Raw genomic sequence first — 6,561 nt, forward strand, 5'->3', positions numbered from 1 at the left:
AAAATAAAATAAAAATATTCCCTATTGGAGCATGATGTGCAATGCCAATAAAACCAGTTCTAGGCGCCGGAAATTTTTATTATTTTTTATTTTTTTAACACGTAGCTATCGTCGCAATTTTAAAATGGGAGGGGGTGGGGGGGGTTATGTTCACATCAAAGCAAAACACCATTTATCAAGATAATACCTGCTCACTTCTGACATTACTTTAGAACTAAAAGAGGCTGGAAAAAATAAAATGCCAACATACAGTGGAGTTTAGAAAACAGGTTTTCCAGTGGGACCATTTGTTTAAATGTAAATAAAGGAGAGATATGCAGACAGCAGTAAAAGGAATACTGGTAGGAGCTCAGATTCACAACATGCGTGAGGCTCAGGTCCACTTCTACGCCTTGCTGCTTACAAAGATCTAGGATTTTTTTTTTTTTTTTTAAACCGCACACAATAAACTCAGATGGATTTCTAAAACCAAGGAGCACACATGCGTCTCAGTCCCCTGCAGTCACACTGAAAAGCACCTTAGCTCAATTCTGGTTGAACAATAGGCCAGCAGCCGAGGGGCACGGAGAGGTTACCCTTGGGTTTCACGGCAAGCCAAAATGTCAACACACAGAAGCACTTTTCAGCCATAGCTGGCTATTGCAATCAGGGACCACAAGGGAGGAGGGAAAAAAAAAAAAAAAGACAAAGATGCTCTAGACCTTCAGCTCTTGGATATTTTATCGGTTTAGTGGAACTGTCCTGTGTGCGTAGGCCTAACAGATATAAAAAAGAGGAAATCTAGTATCAATGGCAATACAATAAAAAAATAAAATAAAAAAAAATAGAAAAAACCTGCATAAAAAATAAATATTGCACTCACTTATTATAATGAATATATATATATATATATATATATATATATATATATATTAAAAATAGGAAGGTGGGGGGTCCAATTTCCGTCCTCTCAGCATGAGGCTATCAGAGCTGGAATTTGCAAATGAATTGAACAATCATGGCACAATGTTTTCCTTTCTATCTCCCCTAAATGAATAGGAGAATTGAGGGAAAGTGAAAAGATAAGTAGCTTCAAAAAAATGACCAAGAGGAAAAAAAAAAAAAAAAAGTGTTCTTCCTCTTCCTTCCCAGTGGAACAAAAACAGCCAGATGTGTGTCACTTACAGTATCAGGGCCATAAACAAAAAATAAAAATAAAAAAAAATAAAAAAAAAAATGTATACAAAAAGCAGATTCAGGATGTGCAGGAAAAATAAAAAAAAGACAAAACACTTATAACGTATTAAGTGAAAATAAAATATAAAATCAATACTGTAAAAGAAGATTTAGTTCATATCCAATGCTAGGGGACAAAAAAAAAAAAAAAAAAGGGAACAGGGAAAAGCCAAATGGCTCGGCCAGCGGTGCAGATTTCCCTGTCCAGATACTTAATATTTATTGGTGTTTAAAATCTAAAAGCCTCTTGCATTGTGTTTGACTTAATACTGGGCCAGACAGAGCTTCTAATGAGGCAGCATTACAATCAGCCTGTAATGCTGAATTTTTAATGCAGCTTTTGGATTCTGTTACATAATAATTCGAAAAAAAAAAAAAAAAAAAACACAACAGGGAGGAAGTAGGGCAAAGAGGGCCAGCGTCGGGGCCCGTCCACATCTGAAAATATTTAAAACCAGCGTCGAACGCATGGCAAAATCCACATCTCATACGATTTTAGGGGGGGGCATGTATGGTAATACCAGTATTGCAATGTCCTCAAAATTCCTCAGCTCGACTGGCTAGTATTGTAATCCAAGGTCCAATACGTCGGAGACGACGTGCAAAAAAAAATGGCGTTGCGACCAAACAGAAGCAAGGCCTCAACTTTTTATCGCAATCCCAGGTAAAAGGATGAAACCGTTTAAAAAAGTGGGGGGTGATTACAAATCAGTGTCATGCCCAAGTGTGCCAATCCAGCTCTCAGGTGGGTCAACAGTCTTGGCAATGACATGCATACACATCAACCTCACGTCCCGTGCAAAAAAAAAAACCCACGATTGTGTCGCTACAACCACAGCCATGATGTAGTGATTGCTAACATGATAACATATTGTGTAACAGCTAAACCACAGGATCACAGCCAACTTCCTCCCAACATACACACAAAAAAAAAAAATATATATAAAATATGACAGTCTATCCAGAAATATGAGGTTGGCAAGATATATATAAAAAGAAAAAAAAATAATAATAATATTAAAAAAATATATATATATAAAATACGACAGTCTATCCAGAAAAATGAGGTTGGCAAGATATATATAAAAAGAAAAAAAAAATAATAATAATATTAAAAAAATATATATATAAAATATGACAGTCTATCCAGAAAAATTAGGTTGGCAAGATACAAAAAAAAATAATAAAAAAAATATATATAAAAAAAGGGCACGCCATAAAGATTTTTGACACGAAAAGAAAAATCTCTCTGCTAAGATGTTAGACAAGGAACGATACATAGAAAGAGAAGAAAAGGGTTGGGCTGGGGCTGAATTATCACGCAGAAAAAGAGCTTAAAATACTTTCCATCTCTTGTACTAACAAATTACGATTTAAATGTCTTTTTTTTTTTTTTTTTTTCCTCCTCCAAGTTGCAGCAACAGGAATAACTGGTCTGGTGCGATGGGCAGCATATTCAAAACTGCTTTGTAATATGATCCGCAGACCTAACCTTATTTGCCTGAATTCAATAGGGTTTTTGCTGGTTTTGTTTTTAGCTAAGCTTTAGAGCAAATACTTTACAGGCAGGTCGCAATCTGTAACACAAGAGACAGGGACACAGTGAAAAATGAAGAGGGGAGAAAGGAGAAGGAAGAAGGAGGTGAAGGGGGGGGGGGGGGGTAAAGGACCGGAGGGGAGGAAAAGGGGGTAAGAAAGAATTAAAAAAAATAAATGAACCAAAAGCAGCTGGTATTCCATTCTCTCTTTTTGTTAATGTCGCCTCTTAGCATACGAGCTGACCCCATTTTGTCGGGGCATCCTCCCTCTCCTTCCAGGGTCCCTGCACCTTCCTTCGCAGTTTCGAACTTGACGTGACCCTAGGGGAGCCAACTACGGAGCCCGGGGGGGGGGGGGGGGGGTAAGGGAAGAAGAAATGTTTTCATATTAAACAGGGGGGGGTCATCGGTAAAATAAAAGAACGCGGCCAACAAATCGGAAACAGGCACACAGGCCTCAGATCCCTCAGCTCATTCTACATCTATAATAAAAATAAATAGAAACATAAATAAATAAAAAAGTCACCTTTCCAAAATAAAGGCCTAAATATTTACATTTAAGAGTTATATTCAAGCAAACACAGATAAAAGAAAATAAAACAAAATGATTCATTTTAGCAAGAAAGAGAAAAAAAATAATAATTACGATCTATTAAGACGTGACAAAGGAAGGCCGACGGGTGTAGTTAAAAAAAATTTGAAAGCACCGTGCAATTTTGTATTAAGAGATTAAAGCTGAATGGTCAGGGATGTAGGCAGAGAAAAAAAAAAAAAAGGGGGGGGGGTGTTATTGACCCGTCCAGGAGACTAAAGGATGTTCAGCATCACTACTTCTCACCTCACAGATGCAAAAAAAACAAAAAAACTAAACTACTGTGTCATTCCAAGCTGGCCAAATACGTAAACATCTGTACAGTTGCCTACTAGGCAAAAACCTTTGCTGGGGATGTGTTCAGTGTAGTCACAGGTTGACCTTTGACACCGACATCACGTAGAGGTGACCTCAACACAACCACCAAAAAAACAAACAAAACAAAAATAGAAAAATAAAAAACAAAAACCTTCTGCATGCAGCATCCAAGTCTTCCTACAATAAACATAATAATAAATCCACACTGGAGCAGTGAAGAGAATTAAGAAAGGGATAAGTCTGGAGATGGCAAAGAAAATTCACATACTGTATGAAGGCACTCCAGCATGCACTGACCCCCCTAATACTCCACAGCAAATCCAAAGCCGGAGGTCCAAAAAAAAAAAAAAATAAGCATTATTAAACAGAGAGAGGCTAACACATCGACAAGAGGAGCCCCCAGTACAGACAGCTGAGAAAAAAAAAGTACAGGAAATGAAGGAAAAGGATTTCCTACAAACACTTATTGATTATGGAAATCATGTCTACATTGTGTATTTTATTCACCCCCCCCCCCAAAAAAAAAAAGCCAGTGATCCATATTTTACAATGCAATAATACATACATAGGAGATCATCTCCACATTGATACATACAGAGGAGATCATCTCCACATTGATACATACAGAGGAGATCATCTCCACATTGATACATACAGAGGAGATCATCTCCACATTGATACATACAGAGGAGATCATCTCCACATTGATACATACATAGGAGATCATCTCCACATTGAGTATTTTATTCCCCCCCCCCCCCCCCCCAATAGCCAGCAATCCAAACATAGGAAATCATCTCCAACTTGTGTTTTTTTTTTAGCCCCCCCCCCCCCAATAGCCAGCAATCTACATTTTACAATGAGAGATTATATATATATATATATATATAATGTAAAACCCAGGAAAAATAAAATGCCAGCAGACACATCTTGCAGAACGACAAAGAAGAGAGAGTGCCATCCTATCGTTATTTTTTTTTTGGGGGGGGGCGCGACAATAACACTACACCTAGGGGTCAGCCACCTAAAAATAAAAAAAAACACAAGAGAAAAAGGAGGAAGACAACAGATTTGGTACAAACCTCCAAAAAAAATGATAAAAAGTGTGGATATAAAAAGATAATAAAGGGGGGGGGGTGATGAACATAAAGCTGGCACCCCCTTTTCTGACCCCACAGTAGAATGAGCGTTCTGTACCCACATTCTCCAAGATGATAAAAAGTTGAGTGTGGAAATAAAAGCAAAGATAATAAAGGGGGTGATGCAGAAGAAAAAAAGTTAGCACCCCCTTTTCTGTCCAGGGACCCCAATGTCACTTTGTACACACAACCTCCCCCAAAAAAATATGATAAAAAAGTTAAATGTGGACATGTAAGTAAAGATAATAAAAGGAGGTGTTGCACCCACTTTTTGCCCAGTGCGCCCCAATGACAGAAGGAGCACAGACAAAATGATAAAAAGTTAAATGTGGAGATGAAAGCAAATAAAAGGGGGGTGATGCAGAAGAAGCTGGCACCCCCTTTTGTGTCCAGAGACTCTAATGATAGTGGAAGGAGCCCTCTGTACAAACATCTTCCAAAAAAATGATACAATGTTAAGTGTGGAAATGAAAGCAAAGATAATATTAGAGGGTTTGCACCCCATTTCTATCCAGGGACCCCAATGACAGAAGGAGCATTCTGTACTCACATCCCCCAAAAAAAGCCAAGTGTGGAAATGAAAGCAAACATAATAAAGGGGGGGGGGTGCACCCCCATTTTAGTCCAGGGACCCCAATGAAAGAAGAAGGAGCACTCTGTACTCACATCCCCCCAAAAAAGATTTAAAAAAAAGGTAAGTGTGGAAATTAAAGCAAAGATAATAGAGGGGGGTTCTGCACCCCCCTTCAGTCCAGGGACCCCAATGACAGAAGAAGAAGGAGCATTCTCCAGAAAATAAAAGTTAATAAGGAAGGATAATAAATGTGGGTGATTGCCCCCCATGTATGTGCAGGGACCCCCCCAATGTACACAGTGCTGAGTATACATGCAGTCTGGCTGACAATACAGCTCTTGCAGGGATTGCACACACACTGTAGGGACTCAGCTCCCTAGGACCCCCTCTCTGGACACTTACCCCACCAGGTCAGTCCTGAAATTTTATTTTTGGGGGTCCCCTCTTGGGGGGGTTGTTATGTTTTTGTTGTGGGGGGGAGGGAGGAGAAAGGAGGAGAAGGTTGGGGGGGGGGTGAAAAGTTGTCACTTACTCGGCTCGGGGGCTCTCTGCTGCAGCGTCCTCGGAGCGGTCCGGCTCGGCTCGGTTTAGTCCGGAGCGGTTCGGTTCGGGGTCCCATGAAGCCGCTCGGGCTCAGCCCCGGAGCGGTGTTGGTTGGGCGGTGAGAGGCGGCGGTGGAGGCGGCGGCGGTGGGGGGTGCTGCAGGCTGGGGCAGCCCGGGCACATCGGGGAGGAGAAGCTCCGGACACCAGGAGCCGCACTCACATCTGATGGTCGCCAAGAAAAAAAGTCTTTGGATCTTTATTCTGCTAATTAGTTTCCTGCAAAAAATGGCTGATTAATTCAGTGCGCATGTGCTTCATTACACAGGCACGACGGGAAGGGCTAATTACCAGCGCCTGGATCAATGAGATTCAGAGGGGAGAGGAGAGGGGGGAGAGGGACAGGGGAGGGGAGGAGAGGGGCTGGGGGGGAGTAGTGAGGGACAACAGGGGCTGAAGGACAGAGGGGGGACACTTCACAAGAGGAGGGGGTGTACAGGAATGACATGGGGGGGCACAGGAATTTAGCTGGGGAAGTACAATAATGGGGGAGGGTTTTTTTTTTTTTTTTGGGGATGGGGGGAGGAAGTGTTGGGACAGTGTCAGTGACCTGGGCACAGGTGGGCAGGATAGGGAGGGGGGG

General features: G+C 41.1%; 1 protein-coding gene across 5 annotated transcripts in view; it reads right to left on the reverse strand.

Annotated features, from left to right (window-relative positions):
- Positions 1 to 6,289, reverse strand: part of ZFHX3 (zinc finger homeobox 3) — a 169,005-nt gene extending 162,716 nt beyond the window's left edge. For all 5 annotated transcript variants that reach the window (XM_082269672.1, XM_082269673.1, XM_082269674.1 and 2 more), the window contains exon 1: positions 5,909 to 6,289. The gene's annotated coding sequence lies outside the window, so the exon portion shown is untranslated. The remainder of the gene's footprint in view (positions 1 to 5,908) is intronic.
- Between the last annotated feature and the right edge of the window lie 272 nt (positions 6,290 to 6,561).

The sequence above is a fragment of the Pelophylax lessonae genome (assembly GCF_965119305.1).
Source record: "Pelophylax lessonae genome assembly, chromosome: 10".
Taxonomy (NCBI): domain Eukaryota; kingdom Metazoa; phylum Chordata; class Amphibia; order Anura; family Ranidae; genus Pelophylax; species Pelophylax lessonae.